This window comes from Bos indicus x Bos taurus, chromosome 1 (genome assembly GCF_003369695.1).
Source record: "Bos indicus x Bos taurus breed Angus x Brahman F1 hybrid chromosome 1, Bos_hybrid_MaternalHap_v2.0, whole genome shotgun sequence".
NCBI classification, from domain to species: domain Eukaryota; kingdom Metazoa; phylum Chordata; class Mammalia; order Artiodactyla; family Bovidae; genus Bos; species Bos indicus x Bos taurus.
In genome coordinates, this window is record NC_040076.1 from 92,398,621 (window position 1) to 92,417,155 (window position 18,535).

Here is an 18,535-nt window from a genome sequence, read left to right on the forward strand (position 1 = left end):
AGCCTGGCGTGCTGCAGTCCATGGGGTCACAAAGAGTCGGACATGACAGAATGACTGAAGTGAACTGAACTAAACTAAATACGCTATTTAACCATAGAACATTATGAATACTTCATAATACAACTTTCTTATCAATTGGACTTTGCTTTTTTTTGTCCAACTGCTGCCAAAATATGTAAACTGACAGTAGAGCTGCATCATAAAGAAATTATTTTGAGTGACTACAGTACTTCGATTTGCACAGATCGGATAATTTTGCAGCTTAGCGTATGTAACATTTTGTTTTAACTGAAGTTCCAGAAAATATGCAGAAATGAGATTAACACACCGAAGCAAAGAGAGGGCTTCTAAACTTTTTAAAAGGAGTATGGGCAAAAATGATAAATCATATATCATCTTTTTATTAATCTGTATCCTATACATCACACATTACAGTTTTAAGAATATGATTAAGATAGTTATTTTAATACAAATAATAAAAGCAAAAGAAGAAAGATAATAAAAACATTTTTAAACATAATATAGTATTCAAATGAATTTTTAGAGTCTCAAAGTATTTTTCTGTAATAAATACTAAAGTAATGACAAATAGACTGTAAGCCAACATATTTATTTTTTCTACCAAATAGAAAAAATGGGACCAAGCAAGTCCCATTTGAACCAAAAGTTGGAGTAATTTGGTTTGTTCCTCTACAAAAACTGGTAATATAGAAAAAGCAAGTAAGCTCAGATTTGCCATGCATTAATGAAGCAGCATTTGGTGCAGAAGCTACAGAGAAACTTAGCATTAAAATGTCCTACTTTTCAGAAATACTACCAAGAGTCATTACGTATAAAAGAAATTCAATGTATGGCTGAGTCCCTTTGCTGTTCACCTGAAACTATCACAACATTGTTAATCAGCTATACCCCAATACAAAACCAAAAGTTTAAAAAAAAAATCAAAAAAGGACAAGAGGGTAGGGGATGAGGATTCAGAAATGATATGGTTTACAACTTCAGACTGGATGCTGCTGCTGCTGCTAAGTTACTTCAGTCGTGTCCGACTCTGTGTGACCCCATAGACGGCAGCCCACCAGGCTCCTCCATCCCTGGGATTCTCCAGGCAAGAACACTGGAGTGGGTTGCCATTTCCTTCTCCAATGCATGAAAGTGAAAACTGAAAGTGAAGTCACTCAGTCGTGTCCAACTCTTAGCGACCCCCATGGACTGCAGCCTACCAGGCTCCTCAGTCCATGGATTTTCCAGGCAAGAGTACTGGCGTGGGGTGTCATTGCCTTCTCCGTCAGACTGGATGGGATATAATTAAATTTCTCATAACTATCTCATAATATTTACAAAACTTAAGAAACACTCATCTTGAAAGTAGGAAGGAGTTTGGAGACAGAGAGAGAAAGACAGTGAGAAATGTGGCAACTGCACAAAGGAGAACCTTGGAAAAAGTGGAGGAATTTAAAGGTATTCAGGAATGTTTTACCACTTTGTTTCCCCATGAAACTACAGTGACATAAACATTAATCATCAATTAAAAAAAAAAAGAAATTCAATAAAATGTTTATCACTTCCAAAGTTTCATTTGTTTAAAACTGCATTATTAAAATAGCATTTCTAGTATTAAGTATCGGAGAAGGCAATGGCACCCCACGCCAGTACTCTTGCCTGGAAAATTCCATGGATGGAGGAGCCTGGTAGGCTGCAGTCCATGGGGTCGAGAAGAGTCGGACACGACTGAGCGACTTCACTTTCACTTTTCACTTTCCTGCATTGGAGAAGGAAATGGCAAACCACTCCAGTTGTTCTTGCCTGGAGAATCCCAGGGATGGGGGAGCCTGGTGGCTGCCGTCTATGGGGTCACACAGAGTGGGACACGACTGAAGTGACTTAGCAGCAGCAGCAGTATTAAGTATAAATCTCAGCTACGCATTTAAGTTTTAAATAGTCAAATTATTAAATTAACATTTAAAGAAGGCATTTTGAAGGACCATAAATATCAGGAAAAATACAAAGTTTGGACAATTACATTTTTTAATCAATAAGGTAAATGAGCCAAATCACCAAAAATAAACAGTCTGTCCCTTAGGACAAATGTTTATTTGGTAACTCCTTTTTTTGTCTTTTGTTTTGATCATTAAGATAATAAAACAGAAAATATAAATATGTAATTTATGGTTAAGTGTTCTTAAAAAATAGAAAACACACACATATATCAAGAACTACATGAAGTATCTGGAAAATTCTCATGAAAATGGAGCAACATAGCAGAAATTTTTGGTAGTGAGGCATGCTACCTGGGAGCTGGACACACTGGTCTCACATCCTATATGTGTTCACTGCTCTACAACATTTGGCTTCAACTGCTGAGAATCTGACTGACTAAGCAGAGTCAATAGTTCCTTCCTATTTCCCTTGCTTCTGAATTGACCATCCTATTTTTCGTGCTCTGTCAATGTTTTCTGAACACACAAAAATACCAAGACTATTTTTTATTCACATCAAGTTTGTTATATTTGCCTCAGAAACATATTTAGAAAAGTTTAACATGTCACTGAGGACTTGTAAAAGGTTTTACTCTCTCCAATTAACAGGTTTCCCCATTCAAAACTGTAAAACATAACATAAATACTTGCCAATAATTAATATTAAACATAAAAATGATTGACTAATGAAAACTATAGTTGAGAAAAAAGCTTTGAGATAATTTAATAACCACAAATGTGTATTAAAACACTATGTCAGTTTGTAATATCATAATATATCTATTAAATGAATATGCTGCTGTTCAAGGGGTAGAAGTACTTCAGGTGGTTAGGATACCAGGATAATTTTGAGCATTTAAAAAAATTTTTTAAAGAATTACAAGAATGTAAATTTTATATCAATTAAAACCATTATGTTTTATAACAAAAATAATAAATATTAATTTAGACCAATGTTCTTTAAGCATAGTAAATGTGAAATTTAGAGTGCATACACTTTGTAAACAGATAATGCATTTCAGTTAACAGGAGATTTCACGTTGGCATGGGAAAGGGATGGAAAGGAAAACACTGATCTTAACCACACATAATAGTCTTCTGCTCTGCTTCCAGAGGAGAAATGAGAAACTTTCCCTCAAGCTTCTCTGATTTTCTTCTTAACCTATTACACATAAAACTAAACAAAGAAAAAAAAAAAAAAAAACCTGAATATGATCATAAGATATCTGTCTTATATGAGCAATCTCTAATTGTAAAATGTAATGATTCCTTTAAAAACAAAAAATAAAATTAAAACTAAATTAAGTAAAACAGATGAAAGAATAAAGAATAGAATAGAAATCAATAAAGCATAAAATAGAAGAAATCAATGAAATAAAAAATTATTTGAAATAATCAGAAAAAAATAAATGAACTTCTATCCAGATTGATTGAAAAAAAAAGAGACAGAGAGAAGATAAAAATTACCAAAATTTTGGCCAGTAGAATCTAACAATATATAAAGATCAAGTGAGATTTATCCATTTATCCCAAGAATGCAAGTTTGGATTAACATTCAAATAGTAATTATTATCTTACTGTATTAGCAGATTGAAAGAGAAAAAAAAAAAAAAAGACCATTTCAATGGATGCAGAAAAATAATTTGATTAGGAAGGGAGAATTAAAACTGCCTTAGTAAATTATCTTATAGAATATGATCACCTATATAGATAATCCAATGGATCTACCAAAAAATGCTACTAGAAATAAATGAGTTTACAAGGCAATGAAATCCAACACTGATATACAATCCATGAAAATTAATTGTATTTCTGAATAATAACAATGAACTATCAAAAAATTCAAATTTAGAAAAAATGCATTTAAAAGCAGATAAAAACATGAAATATTTAAGGTAAATCTGAAAAAATCTGTGCAAGATCAGATCAGATCAGTCGCTCAGTCGTGTTCAACTCTTTGCGACCTCATGAATCGCAGCACACCAGGCCTCCCTGTCCATCACCAACTCCCAGAGTTCACTGAGACCCACGTCCATTGAGGCAGTGATGCCATCCAGCCATCTTATCCTCTGTCGTCCTCTTCTCCTCCTGCCCCCAATCCCTCGCAGCATCAGAGTCTTTTCCAGTGAGTCAACTCTTCGCATGAGGTGGCCGAAGGACTGGAGTTTCAGCTTTAGCATCATTCCGTCAAAAGAAATCCCAGGGCTGATCTCCTTCAGAATGGACTGGTTGGATCTCCTTGCAGTCCAAGGGACTCTCAAGAGTCTTCTCCAACACCACAGTTCAAAAGCACCAATTCTTCGGTGCTCACCCTTCTTCGCAGTTCAACTCTCACATCCATACGTGACCACAGGAAAAACCATAGCCTTGACTAGATGAACCTTTGTTGGCAAAGTAATGTCTCTGCTTTTGAATATGCCATCTAGGTTGGTCACAACTTTCCTTCCAAGGAGTAAGCGTCTTTTAATTTCATGGCTGCAGTCACCATCTACAGTGATTTTGAAGCCCCCCAAAATAAAGTCTGACACTGTTTCCCCATCTATTTCCCATGAAGTGATGGGACCGGATGCCATGATCTTCGTTTTCTGAATGTTGAGCTTTAAGCCAACTTTTTCACTCTCCACTTTCACTTTTATCAAGAGGCTTTTGAGTTCCTCTTCACTTTCTGCCATAAGGGTGGTGTCATCTGCATATCTGAGGTTATTGAGATTTCTCCTGGCAATCTTGATTCTAGCTTGTGTTTCTTCCAGTCCAGCGTTTCTCATGATGTACTCTACATATAAGTTAAATAAACAGGGTGACAATATACAGCCTTGACGAACTCCCTCCTTTTCCTATTTGGAACCAGTCTGTTGTTCCATGTCCAGTTCTAACTGTTGCTTCCTGACCTGCATACAAATTTCTCAAGAGGCAGATCAGGTGTTCTGGTATTCCCATCTCTTTCAGAATTTTCCACAGTTTCTTGTGATCCACACAGTCAAAGGCTTTGGCATAGTCAAGAAAGCAGAAATAGATGTTTTTCTGGAACTCTCTTGCTTTTTCCATGATCCAGTGGATGTTGGCAATTTGATCTCTGGTTCCTCTGTCTTTTCTAAAACCAGCTTGAACATCAGGAAGTTCACGGTTCACATATTGCTGAAGCCTGGCTTGGAGAATTTTGGGCATTACTTGACTAGCATGTGAGATGAGTGTAATTGTGCGGTAGTTTGAGCATCCTTTGGCATAGCCTTTCTTTGGGATTGGAATGAAAACGGACCTTTTCCAGTCCTGTGGCCACTGCTGAGTTTTCCCAATTTGCTGGCATATTGAGTGCAGCACTTTCACAGCATCATCTTTCAGGATTTGAAATAGCTCAACTGGAATTCCATCACCTCCACTAGCTTTGTTTGTAGTGATGCTTTCTAAGGCCCACTTGACTTCACATTCCAGGATGTCTGGTTCTAGGTCAGTGACCACACCATCGTGATTATCTGGGTTGTGAAGACCTTTTGTGTACAGTTCTTCTGTGTATTCTTGCCATCTCTTCTTAATATATTCTGCTTATGTTAGGTCCATACCATTTCTGTCCTTTATTGAGCCCATCCTTGCATGAAATGTTCCTCTGGTATCTCCACACCCCTAAGCCCGAGGCCAAGGGCAGCGGCGGGGAGGAGCAACCCCATGACCGAGGCGAGGGGCGGTGGCTGGGAGGACCAACCCCACGTCCAAGGAGCCGTGGCTGCATGGGCGCAGGAGGGCCTAGAGGAACTATCCCACGTTGAAGGTCAGGAAGGGCGGCAGTGAGGAGATACCCCTCATCCAAGGTAAGGAGCAATGGCTGTGCTTTGCTGGAGCAGCCGTGAAGAGATACCCCACACCCAAGGTAAGAGAAACCCAAGTAAGACGGTAGGTGTTGCAACAGGGCATCAGAGGGCAAACACACTGAAACCATACTCACAGAAAACTAGTCAATCTAATCACATTAGGACCAAAGCCTTGTCTAACTCAATGAAACTAAACCATGCCCATGGGGCAACCCAAGATGGGCGGGTCATGGTGGAGAGATTTGACAGAATGTGGTCCACTGGAGAAGGGAATGGCAAACCACTTCAGTATTCTTGCCTTGAGAACCCCATGAACAGTATGAAAAGGCAATATGATAGGATACTGAAAGAGAAACTCCCCAGGTCAGTAGGGGCCCAATATGCTACTGGAGATCAGTGGAGAAATAACTCCAGAAAGAATGAAGGGATGGAGCCAAAGCAAAAAGAATACCCAGCTGTGGATGTGACTGGTGATAGAAGCAAGGGCCGATGCTGTAAAGAGCAGTATTGCATAGGAACCTGGAATGTCAGGTCCATGAATCAAGGCAAATTGGAAGTGGTCAAACAAGAGATGGCAAGAGTGAATGTCGACATTCTAGGAATCAGCGAACTGAAATGGACTGGAATGGGTGAATTTAACTCAGATGACCATTATATCTACTACTGCGGGCAGGAATCCCTCAGAAGAAATGGAGTGGCCATCATGGTCAACAAAAGAGTCCGAAATGCAGTACTTGGATGCAGTCTCAAAAACGACAGAATGATCTCTGTTCGTTTCCAAGGCAAACCATTCAATATCACAGTAATCCAAGTCTATGCCCCAACCAGTAATGCTGAAGAAGCTGAACAGTTCTATGAAGACCTACAAGACCTTTTAGAACTAACACCCAAAAAAGATGTCCTTTTCATTATAGGGGACTGGAATGTAAAAGTAGGAAGTCAAGAAACACATAAATACAGTATACTAACGCATATATATGGAATTTAGAAAGATGGTAACAATAACCCGGTGTACGAGACAGCAAAAGAGACACTGATGTATAGAACAGTCTTATGGACTCTGTGGGAGAGGGAGAGGGTGGGAAGATGTGAGAGAATGGCAGTGAAACATGTACAATATCATGTAGGAAACGAGTTGCCAGTCCAGGTTCGATGCATGATGCTGGATGCTTGGGGCTGGTGCACTGGGACGGCCCAGAGGGATGGTATGGGGAGGGAGGAGGGAGGAGGGTTCGGGATGGGGAACACATGTATACCTGTGGCGGATTCATTTTGATATTTGGCAAAACTAATACAATTATGTAAAGTTTAAAAATAAAATAAAATTGGAAGGAAAAAAAAAAAAAAAAATACACAACCAAAAAAAAAAAAAAAAAAAAGAAACACCTGGAGTAACAGGCAAATTTGGCCTTGGAATACGGAATGAAGCAGGGCAAAGACTAATAGAGTTTGGCCAAGAAAATGCACTGGTCATACAAACACCCTCTTCCAACAACACAAGAGAAGACTCTACACATGGACATCACCAGATGGTCAACACCGAAATCTGATTGATTATATTCTTTGCAGCCAAAGATGGAGAAGCTCTATACAGTCAGCAAAAACAAGACCAGGAGCTGACTGTGGCTCAGACCATGAACTCCTTATTGCCAAATGCAGACTTAAACTGAAGAAAGTACGGAAAACCACTAGACCATTCAGGTATGACCTAAATCAAATTCCTTATGATTATACAGTATAAGTGAGAAATAGATTTAAGGGCCTAGATCTGATAGATAGAGTGCCTGATGAACTATGGAATGAGGTTCATGACATTGTACAGGAGACAGGGATCAAGACCATTCCCGTGGAAAAGAAATGCAAAAAAGCGAAATGGCTGTCTGAGGAGGCCTTACAAATAGCTGTGAAAAGAAGAGAAGTGAAAAGCAAAGGAGAAAAGGAAAGATATAAACGTCTGAATGCAGAGTTCCAAAGAATAGCAAGAAGAGATAAGAAAGCCTTCCTCAGCGATCAATGCAAAGAAATAGAGGGAAACAACAGAATGCGAAAGACTAGGGATCTCTTCAAGAAAATCTGTGCAACTCTTGAAGTCAAAACCACAAAACACACTAAGAGAAATTAAATATATATGTAAACAGAGAGACATAATTTGTTCACATGTCAGAAAATGCAATAGTGTTAAGATGTCATTTCTCCCCAAACTGATACAAAGATAAAACACATCCCAAACAAAATCCCAGCGGGGATTTGAAAACTAATTCTAAAAGTCAAGCAGAAATGCAAAGAATCTAGAATAATCAAAACAACTGTGTGTGCCATTTCTAGGGCTAACTCTACTAGGTTAAAAGACTTCTTACACAGTTGCTACTGCTGCTGCTGCTGCTAAGTCGCTTCAGTCGTGTCCGAAGTCTGTGAGACCCCATAGATGGCAGCCCACCAGGCTCCCCAGTCCCCAGGATTCTCCAGGCAAGAACACTGGAGTGGATTGCCATTTCCTTCTCCAATGCATGAAAGTAAAAAGTGAAAGTGAATTCGCGCAGTCGTGTACGACTCTTTGCGAACCATGGACTGCAGCCTACCAGGCTCCTCCGTCCATGGGATTTTCCAGGCAAGAGTACTGGAGTGGGGTGCCATTGCCTTCTCCGTCTTATACAGTTAGCAATGAAAAAACAGGAGTGACAGCTAAGAGGCAAAAAGATTAAGAGAAAAAACAGGCTTTCTAAAAAGAGACATATATGGACAACTGATTTTTTTTACAAAGGAATAAAGACAACTGGGTGGGAAAAGGACAGTCTTTTTAATAACTGATGCTGAAATAACTGAAAATCAATATTTCTTTCAATAAAAAAGAAAGCTGATCCATGCCATAATCTGTATGTAAAATTACTCACAGTGGATCACAGATCTAAATTTTTAAAACTTAAAACTTTTAGAGTAAACACAGAAGAAAACCTTTGCGAACTTGGTGTACACAAAGATTTCTTAGTATGATATTGAAAAAGCATAACCCATAAAACGGAGAAGGCAATGGCACCCTACTCCAGTACTCTTGCCTGGAAAATCCCATGGATGGAGGAACAGGGAAGGCTGGAGTCCATGGGGTCACTGAGGGTCGGACACGACTGAGCGACTTCAGTTTCACTTTTCACTTTCATGCATTGGAGAAGGAAATGGCAAACCACTCCAGTGTTCTTGCCTGGAGAATCCCAGGGATGGGGGAGCCTGGTGGGCTGCCGTCTATGGGGTCACACAGAGTCGGACACGACTGAAGTGACTTAGCAGCAGCAGTAGCAGCAACCCATAAAAAAAGAACAAAGTGGCAAATTCAATTTCATCAAATTAAAAACTTCAACTAGTCAAAAGGCACTGTTAAAGAGAATGAAAAGACATACCACAGATTAGGAAAATGATTTGTAAATCACATATTTGATAAACAATTTGTATCTAGAATGTATAAAGAGCCCTTGCATCTAAACAATATAAAAAGCTCTCAAGACTCAACAAAAACTAAAAGATCTGTACAAACACATCATCAGAGAATATATATGGTTCAGTTCAGTCAGTGCTCAACATCATTAGTCATTAAAGAAACGCACATTAAAACTACAAAGATATACCACCATACAGCTATTAGAATGGCTGAAATTAAAAACCCTGACCACAGAAAATTTTCACAAGAATGTTGTAGACCAAGAAATCTCATGCACTGCTGATGGAATGTAAATGAAACTACTACTTTGGAAAACAGTTTGATAGTTTTTTAAGAAGTGAAACATGTATCTACCACGCAACCCAGCCATTCCACTTCTAGACATTTCCCCAAGAGAAATAAAAACATAGGTCCATATACAGTCTTGTACATGATGTTCATAACCACTTTATTTGTAAAAGCCAAAAACCAGAAAATCCCATCTGTTCAATAAGGAACAGGGTAAACAAATTGTAGCATATCCATACAATGAAATGTTAGTTAACAACAAAGGAAATAAACTATTAATACAACAACATGAACACATTTAGTCTAGCTCTTACTGCCAATAACCTCATGCTTAACTTCTTGTAGTATTCTAGCCCTGAGGAGTTCCCCAGGAATTACAGAAGTTATGATGGCAAAAAGGAACAGTTATGGAAGTATTCTAATATAATTTGGGTTCAGGGTTATTTAATTATTCTACTATTGCAGCATCCATCAGAATAATAGAACTGTAAGTGCTCTCATCAAGGCCAAGGATAGCAATAAGCTGAGATAGAAATTAGACTTTAACAGTTATAACTGAGGATACTTAAAAGATTAATAATTCTAACACAGTATTGAACAGATCTCAGCATAAATACATAAATGGGTGAATATCCTTTTCTTTACCCAATTCTACATTAGGAGAAAATCCTCTGTGTTCGATCTAGGCAAAGGGAACACGAACCCCTAGATCAAGTTTATGATCTTGCAAATAGCTAAGAAATGAGTCAAATGCATTATCAACATCTAATGTCAACAACACAGCCAAAGTGCTAATGGAAATTGTATTCTCTCATTGGCATATTCAGTGCTTCAGAGGGCCCAATGCTTTCATAAACCATCAAATTAGAAGATTTCTGGGTAGTAGATAAAGTATGTGCATGAACTGAACTGGGCAATATTGATGGATGCCTAATGAGGTTATGGAACAAATCAACATAGCTGGCCTGCTGCCTGTTCATTAGCCATCCTAGAAGAGCCTGAGGGGCCCCACCTAGAACCAAAAGAAAGCATCACTGGAGTTCAAGATCATGAGTATCATACAATCTGAAAAATTTTACAGCCAGAAAGGCTTTAAGGAACCATGTAGTTCAGTGTCCACAAGTCTGTACATCATTGTTGTTCTTCAGTGATTCCATGAACTTCTTGAAATTGTATGCAAAATTGCATGTATACATGCCCAAGAGCCACTGATCTAGTTCAATCATTTCCTTTACTGGATGAGGAAACGGTTCCATTGAAACTGGATCACAACTCACTAGTACCAAATTGGAGATAGCATCTCGAGTTCCCGCTGTTTGTTTTTGCTATCACAAGCTGTCTCCTATTAAAGTATTTAAAGTCTTAACTGTAGTAGAAAAAGACAGACAGCTAGAATCCCTAATCTCTGCTTCCCTAAAAGATTTAGTGTCTTCTGTGTAATCACTCAATAAGCTCTCCATGAGTTCATTTATACTGCCCTTCTTTGTCAACATGCCAAATATAACCTGTGTGATGTCTGTGTTCTGGAAACCTTTTCAATTGAAACAATATCTGACATAAGCAGCTCATGCCCTAGTGATATCTCAGAAACCAAAAGTAAATCTGCCAGATTACATAAAGGAGAAAATAGACAATGTAATTTTGGCTGAGAGGAACAAATCCAATCCTGCTTCACATGAAAACAGGCAGTACAGGTGAGTCAAAATCTCAGAAGGCTGCAGACACTTAGAGGAGAGATGTTAGGGTACAACATCTAACCTCCTTTGGCCTTCCTCCTTTGGCAAGTAAGGGCTCAGAGTGAGATAACTTGGTTTATCAAAGTATGGCTTTACTAGTACCTACATTGGTGAAAACAGGGTACATTAGTAGGCCGGAAGCTCCAAGCTCAACCTCCTGGAGAACATCAAGGGAATATATTTTTTTCCTACTTCTCTGAATTTCTCTTCTTTTGTTCTTATTATAAATGGAACATATTGTCAACGGAAATTGAGAAGTGAATCAGGTCTCTGCTAAAACACCAATGAAAATACAAGAATTCCAGACTCTATCATTTATCTTTTCAGTTAATAAGATATTAATCAAATACTATGAACTCTAGGAAAAGGATTTGATTAAAAGTTCCATGTTTCTTTCCTTAGATAGAAAGTTCTATGCAAATAATTAAAATTGTTTTAAACTAAAAAGGTTTTGAGACTGTAAGTATGTAAGGACAAGGCTACATATTCATTGATACTGCCTTATATGTAAAGAACAAATGTTTGTTAAAAAAATGAATTGGTGTATAAATCATCTAACAAATGATCACCCTGTGTTAGTTGCTCAGTCCTGTCTGACTCTGCAATCCCACAGACTTATAGCCTGCCAGGCTTCTATGTTCATGGAACACTCCAAGCTACAATACTGGAGTGGGGTGACATTCCCTTCTCCAGCAGATCTTCCCCAACCAGGGAATGAACATGAGTTTCCTGCTTTGCAAGCAGATTCTTTACTGTCTGAGCCGCCAGGGAAGCCCGAAATGATCATCCTGATCATTTCCAAAGGAGAAAGAATCCTTGTTCAAGAACTGCTCCCCTTATGAATACACTAAGGCTATTTTTTTTAATTGGCTTTCCTTGAGCAATGCTCTATAAATTTCAATCAACATTTTAGTTTTTCCAAAATGGCTCTCATTTACAAATAGATGCCAGGACTTTTATATGTTCAGCAAATTAAGATTTTCTCCCAGCATTGCTGTTAAAAAAGAAATGATACCTCTCTAGCAAAATATTTTGGCTAATGAACAAGAATCTCTCATTAAATTAATAACACTATTAGATTCACTTTCAGATGGCTTAACAGTGGTCTTTGGGGTTTGTTGACTAGGGCAAGTAGCCACTAAACATGAATTTGTACAAAGTAAATCTCTATCTCAAATCTAAACAAACTGTTTTTTCTTAATAAACCTGCTTCATTCTATATATTATGATGATTAGGAGCATTATTAATTTTTTATCTAGTGTAATAATTTAAAATTTTACTAATTTAAAAAAAATTGGAAGACTTTGACTATAAGGATCCATGTACTCAGTCATGTCCGACTCTTTGTGACCCTATGGATTTTAGCCCACCAGGCTCCTCTGTCCACTGACTTCTCCAGGCAAGAATACTGGAGTAGATTGCCATTTCCTTCTCCAGGGATCTTCCCAATCCAGGGATCAAACCAGCATCTTCTGAATTGACAGTCAGATTCTTTACCAATGAGCCACCAAGGAAGATTTTGATCTATTGAGTGATTACTAAAAAGACCTACTTCAAGCTTGTCTGTATTTAACCTAAAGCACCTAATGGGAAAGGACCTTTTCCCAAAAGCACTTGTTGAAAATAATTACAAGGGAGTTGTCTTAAGCAGTGAATAAGAGTGGCAAACAAACAAATTTTATTTGTTTACGTGTTCACCTCTACTATTGGAATCTTTTCAAGGGCAAAGATTATACCAAACAGATGTTTGTTCCCACAGATCCTATTAAAATGCTTAAGACATAGTGAGTATACATGCCAGCTGAGGTAATTCATAAGTGAATGAATGAAAAGACATGGAAGAACTAAGATCCCTCTTCTGTTGGATGTGTAACTGGTTCAATCATATGAATCTTTTTTCCTTTTTTACATATTAGAACTTTCAGAATATACTTGTTCCCACATCCTTAGATACAATTAAATAAAACATTGATTTCTAGGGCTGTCATTAAAAAAGAAGCACGTTGGATGACTTCAACAATAGAAGTTTATTTCCTCACAGTTTTGGATGCTGCAAGTCTGAGATCAACAAAGACTCAGCAGGGCTGGTTCCTCCTGAGGGTGGTGTAGTAGAATCTGTTAGAGGTAACTTTCCATGGCTTTTGAAGACAGTATTCACTCTGTGCCTTTACAGGGTCTTCACTCTGTCCATGTCTATGACCAAAACTCCTCTTTTGATAACAGTATCAGTGATACTAGATTAGGGCCAACCCTAATGACCCCATTTTAATCTAACCACTTCTGTAAAGAGCCTATTTCCAAATGAGATCACATTCCGAGATACTGGCAGGTATGACTTCAACATGATTTTTTAGGGAAACACAATTCAACCTATAACACCTATCCTCACTCACAGAAAAAGGGTGTGTTATGGTTATGTTTTTCAGTATATTCAAACTATTTCTAAACAATAAATCAGATTTTTCAGGACATTTTCTATTCCCTTTAAAACATTTTATGAAGAAAAAAATCCCTAAGGTCTGTAGCAGTGGTTTTGAAATCCAGTTGTTACATCAAAGTCAGCACTAGAGCTGAAGCAAGAACAACTGAAGTAATTTTGTTCCTGGCTCAGACATTAAACATTGAATCTGGGCAAAGGCCTTAACTAATCTGAGCTTCTGTTCTTCACCTGCAAAAGGAGTGTTTAGGCTGAATCCCTCTGCAATTCCACAAGCCCAAAGACTCTGATTCTACCTTGTCTTATTTTGCCACAGCAATTGGCACTGTTGGAGGTGACCTGGAAATAACACAGGAGTCCTTATTTAATGAAGAGATTAATATAAATTCAGTCGAGTTTTGAAATGTTTGCACAGCTGAAGACCATGAACCTCCCAGACTTCTTAGACAAATTCCATCCATTCTCTGAGGACAAACTGCCTTTGGAATTGTAAATGCACACAGATGTTGCTTTCAGCACAAAAAAATACCTATGGTAGGTATGGCTCATGGCAGTGCCTTAAGCCACTCCAAAGTAATTTGCATCAAGATTGAGTATTCCAGCTATCTTCATTTTCTCAAAAATTAGTCCTAGAAAAATAAAACCTATCACAACAGGTTATAGGACTTAAGTTACATATTAATTTATAAAAATTATCTTGGATTCTATGATATAATTCAAAGCAACTTACAAAATGGTGACCAGGTATTCTAAAATCGTAAATTTTTAAAGTATCTATTTTTAAAAAACACCAAAAGACAACAGAATCAAGACAATGAAATGATCTTTATTGACACAGGAAAAACAAGTATGCATTTGAAAAAGAATCCATTTCTTTTGATAGAAGTACTTTTATAAATTTCATACAGGGTATAGTGATCAAAAGCTTTGGGGAAAATGTGTTGAAAGAGAATGACTCATATGAACACTGCCTTTGAGAAATAATCATGGGATATTACAACACACGACTATAGGATATGTTAGGACAATTTGAGACAATATCAACCCTGGGGGAAAAATGCACCAATACTTCAGAAGATTTTTTAGAACACAAGGAATTCCTTAAAAGTGACATCTACTTAAATTATCTGCTGAAACTAATTCTTAAGGATATCAGATATACATTAAAGTGTCATTAATTTACCTAAGCATATAATAGACATTGGAGAGAAACAAGTAAGCTGACTTCAAAAAGCAACTGTCTCAATACCCAACACATGACAATAATAATAATGACAAATTGTTTAAAAAGTACTACCAAAATGAAACTTTTAAGAAAAGTATAGTGTGTTTGGGCTTTTTGTTAATAACTATGTTAATAAACATCTTGAGTCTAAGAAGGTGCTTTGACTACCTGAAGCTTCTAAGATTTATAAATTTTACTGCAGTTCTGGATAACAAAAAGTTATTATACAGTGTGGGGCAGATGGCTATAAAATCATGGCCCATACTGACAATATTTACTAATTAATATAGTGGTGAAAAGTGATACAGGGCTGAAAAAGAACACCAGCAATATTAATATAAGTTATGGTGATCTGAGGTTCATGATGTACTTTCTGAGAGTATACTGATCACCCAAAATTGATAAAGTAATTCTTCCACTGAAGCAACATCCCATTCTACAAGTAATTTCTTACAAGATACTGAGTGTCTCAATGTTCTTATATGGTTGATTCACTTCTTATGGCTGTGTGTGCACAGAAAATGGTTTATTCATTCTTGCTGGCAATAGCTCTGGAATATATAGGTACTACTTTATATACCTGTAACATACTTTACAAGTAAATATCTCTCCTTTTCCTCCCAGGATGAAAGCCTCATTGCAAATTTTAATTAAGATCAGAAGTGATACTATATATTTTATGGGTGAGTCTAAAGTATGAAGAGATTAAATGGCCAGCTTATTTTGCTAATCATGAAATAGAAATCCACCAACTCCCACTTCAATTAATAATACACCCAAAAAAGACTCTCAAAGCTGTGTTTTCTGAATAAAAGGCTCTTACCACCTGTGGGATAGGAGCTGAACTTCCCCCTACTTATTTAGTTCACGCCACTATTTTTACTTCATCTAAGCTTTCCCTCCTTTTACTCTCCACATGTTTTGGAAATCATAAGGCTGCCCCTTTTCTCTAAACTTGAAACTAGGAGTTCCTGATCTTTTTAAAAAAGATCATTGTTGAGATATAATTCACATACAATAAAATTCACCCATTTGAAATGTCTGATTCAATGGTTACTATATCCACAATGTTGTATGTTAATCACCACAAACAAATTTAAAACAGTTTTATCCTTCTAAAAAGAAATCCCATACTTCAGTCACTCCCATTTCCCTCTCTCCCACTGCTAGGAAATCAATAATCTACTTTGTCGGTATCAATTTACCAATTCTGGACCTTTCATATAAAAGGAATCACACAGTATGTGGTCTTTGTGACTGGCTTCTTTGACTTACCATATGTTTTCAAAGTTCAATCACATAGTAGAATGTATCAATACTTCATTCCTTTATTTCCAAATAATATTCCACTGTATAAATATACCATATTTTATTTATCCATGCATCAACTGATGAATAATTGGCTTATTTGCACATTGAGGCTATTATGAAAAATCCTGCTATGAACATTCATGTACATGTCTTCATGTGGTCAGACATGATCCTGTTTATCCTGGATATATAACTAGCAGTGGAATTCCTGAGTCATATAGAAAATCTATGTTTAACAATTTAAGGAAGAGCCAAACTATTTTCAAAAACTGTTGTGCTAGTTCATATTCCCTTCATCAACATATGATGGTTCCAATTTTTCTACGTCCTCACCAACACATTGGAGAAGGCAATGGCAACCCACTCCAGTACTCTTGCCTGGCAAATCCCATGGAGAGAGGAGCCTGGTAGGCTGCAGTCCATGGGGTCACTAGGAGTCGGACACGACTCAACGACTTCACCTTCACTTTTCACTTTCATGCATTGGAGAAGGAAATGGCAACCCACTCCAGTATTCTTGCCTGGAGGATCCCAAGGATGGCGAAGCCTGGTGGGCTGCCGTCTATGGGGTCGCATAGAGTCGGACACGACTGAAGCGACTTAGCATACCAACACATACCATTATCTGAGCCATAGCAGTGGATATAAAGTGCTGTATTATTGTGGCTATCTATGACTTGCATCTTTCTAATGTGTAATAATAAACCTCCTTTCATGTGCTTATTGTCCATTTGCCTATCTTCTTTGGAGAAATGTCTGTTCAGATTCTTTTCCCATTTTTAATTGGCAGATACAATGTAGTAATGAAATGCCGAGACTCTATCTACATCAATATCACTAACAAAGTTGATATTGGACTAGGAGGGGAAAGACTGAAACCTCAAAGGTAGGCAATAATACCAAGTATATCTGACATCATGTCATGACCAAAGTCAAGTAAGTGGCTGTGATTTTATATGATTCATATAGCTTGAAGATAATAAGCAGCCTCAAAGGGTGAAGTGGGGTGCCTATAGCTGTGAATGGCAGGAACTAAGCTGGATATGAGAATTAATTCCTTACTGGCTGGTTCAGAATAGGGTTTTGAATCAAGAAATGAAGGAGGAAAATAAGTCAGGTGGACAAAGCAAATATGACAAAAGGGGAGTGCCATGAGATTGTAAAGAAATGTACTAAGAATTTATCCCAGATACTGTAGATGTGAAGTGGAGAATAGTCTCTATGCTTAGGTTAGAAAGAGGCTTTTTACATACTTCATCCTTATAAAGGGCTGGTTTATGAATTTGTAAAGATTTACCAACATATTGATACCTACAACTAAGAAGCATTACTGAGTCCTTGCTGTACCCCCAAATACTCTCCCAATTGCTTTACATATATTATTTCACCTAATTCTCGTGAGTACCATAGGAGGTTAATTCAATTATATTAATACAGGAGGCAACAAAACTAAGATTTTTAAAAGGTTAAGTATCTTATGTAAGTCGCACAGCTATAAAACAGCTGAGTTTAGATTTAAAACCAGATCTAGCTAACTCCAAATTATGTGGTCTTTGATTATAATAGTGAAGATGAAGAAAAACTGCATTTGGATCAAGCTTAGTCTTTTACTTAAAAGAATAAAAAGTGGTATATGGCTTGGATGCTAGAGGTTAATAGGGTTTGTAATCTTCATTGGTTATTAGTATTACCATCAAACTAATCAGCTATATATGAAACTTTTGAGCTATCTGTGACTTCTTCTCCCAACCTATCACTTCCATCTGACACCCATTTTCCATTCCACTGTCATAGATCTACTATTTCAGGTCATCATACTTGATAACTGTAGTATCTTTCTACCTGTTAACTGTCCTTATATAAATCCAGGTGATTCACTACTATAAAACTAATTCTTAAACATAGTTCAGATCACAGCATATCTACTATTGAATATCAAAAATATTCAATACTCTCCTCTCATATCCATCAAATCAAATAGAGCTAACTGACCTTCACATTCCTGGCCTCCATAATATACCCATGACTTCCCATTCCAGCCTAGACATCTTAGCTGCCTACAGCTAAACTGTACCACTTACTTATTGTTGAAAACTACTCTATGTTTCCAAACTTAATTCACTTATTTATTCTTTTCTCTGGCATGGAATGCCTCCCCTATGTCTGCCCATTGAAATTCAATCCCTCTCAAATGCCATGTCTTCCAGGAAAACTATCCCAATTCCCTCAAGATAATTCCTTCCTCTTTTAATTACATTTTTTCTTGTGTAGCTCATGTAACTGTAGATTACTATATCTTCACGGGTCACTTAATCTCCCTTTCTAGAC

General features: G+C 37.4%; 1 protein-coding gene across 2 annotated transcripts in view; it reads right to left on the reverse strand.

Moving 5' to 3' along the window:
• The window catches only part of NAALADL2 (N-acetylated alpha-linked acidic dipeptidase like 2), a 1,546,902-nt gene that overhangs the window by 1,484,003 nt on the left and 44,364 nt on the right, over positions 1-18,535 (reverse strand). The window lies entirely within an intron of this gene.